Genomic DNA, 1,844 nt, shown 5'->3' on the forward strand with positions numbered 1-1,844 from the left:
TCGTAAGCTGCCGTTGCACATGTTAAAACTCCGTCCTTATTTGCAGTTAGTTAAAGTCCTTATTTGCATATTTGTGGTTTCAGTGAGTGTCACTGATTGGATGAACTCAGCACACGATGTGTTAACATAACAGCTCTAGCATTGAACATTCACATATATTGCCAACTGTACAATCAAGTTCTCCAGAATGAATGTTTCAGACTTTCGCACTTCAATTCACATGTTTTACCTGGGGTTAAAAGCTGTGTTTAGAACAACGATAACCCGGGGTTAAGCACCATGTGAAAAGCCCTTAAAAGTGAAAAAAAAAACAAACTGATATCTGAAAAAGAACTGAAAATAAAAACTGATTTAAAATATCCAGAAAAACTATAATAGTATCTCAATTACCCTAAAATAACACTAGTCACAGTAATTTAAAATAACAAGTCATTTATAACACAATAATTTATAACAAGCAATGTATAATGTTGCAGAATATTTATGTTTCAAGTAAATGCTGTTCTTTTGAACATTGTATTTATCAAACAATCCTGGAAAAAAAAAAAAAAAATCCACAAAGATATGAACAGCTCAAACAACAATGGTAATAATAAGAAAAGTTTATTGAGCAGCAAATCATCATATTAGAATGATTTCTGAAGGATCATGTGACACTAAAGACTAGAGTAATGATGCTGAAAATTCAGGTTTGCATCACAGAACTAAATTACATTTTAAAACATATTCAAATACAAAACTGTTATTGTAAATTGCAATAATATTTCACAATGTTACTGCATTTTTTATCAAATAAATGCAGCCTTGGTGAGTATAAGAGATAACTCTTTCAAAAACTTTTCAACATTAAATGTCCAGAGTATTCTTCAAAAACTCTAAAATGTATTGAAAAAGTATTAAGAGCATTGTTACTGTAGCATGGGGTGCATCACATCCTCAAACAAGACTTCACAAAACATGTGACTTCTCCCAGCGAGTGCATTCCACCAGCATCTTTGCAGAGCACATTCCCAACAAATCAAAGTTCAGAGGCTTCAGCTGATCACTGTGATTCAGCATCTGACACCCACAGAGCCAAATCCGGTGAGAAGCTGTAAGATCAACTCATCAAGCACCTGCCTGCATGTCTCATCACCCATTCCCTGTGTTCCCCTTGCTTGTTTTACTGTACTGCCATTTAATGTGCAGCAGAAGAATGGCAGATTTATCATGCATGAGTCTGTGATACTGCATTGACTTTCTGATGAAGAGAACTCTTTCATCTAATTCTTAAGTGTGACGTTCACTGTTGACAAACAAGCTGTTGACATCGACCTTCATGAATTTAAGTGGGTCACATATCAGCGCATTGACTTTTATCCACCTAGTTTTTGTGTTGCCAGTTCACATTTCTAGCCTAGAACTGATTTTAGATGATTTAAACAGAAAGAGACCGAAGTTGGCTGACCATAGTTTGCTCTTTTAAGTGACTTTTAAGAGTGTGTAAATCTGAAATATACAGGTGAATCGAAAACAAAAACATGTCCGGGTCATATTTCACACTTATTGCCCACATATAGACATTTCTGTTACGGGACAAACAAGACGTGAGACGTGCGGATCCATTTGCAAGCTTTATTTAGAAGACGTGGTCAGAAACGGGCATGGGTCAGACTATGGCAAACTGGTATGTAGAAGACAAGGCAAGAGCAGTCCGGTAAACAAGCGAGGGTCAGTCGACGACGAACGTAATCCAACAGGGCGAGACTAGAGAGATAATCCAGGTACAAGGCAAAGGTCCAGGCAGGGGCAAACAGTATCCGAACAGGGCAAGATGAGAGAAGTAATCCAAAGTACACAGGCAA

This window comes from Sinocyclocheilus anshuiensis, unplaced genomic scaffold (genome assembly GCF_001515605.1).
Source record: "Sinocyclocheilus anshuiensis isolate Anshui unplaced genomic scaffold, SAMN03320099.WGS_v1.1 scaffold2191, whole genome shotgun sequence".
Taxonomy (NCBI): Eukaryota; Metazoa; Chordata; class Actinopteri; order Cypriniformes; family Cyprinidae; genus Sinocyclocheilus; species Sinocyclocheilus anshuiensis.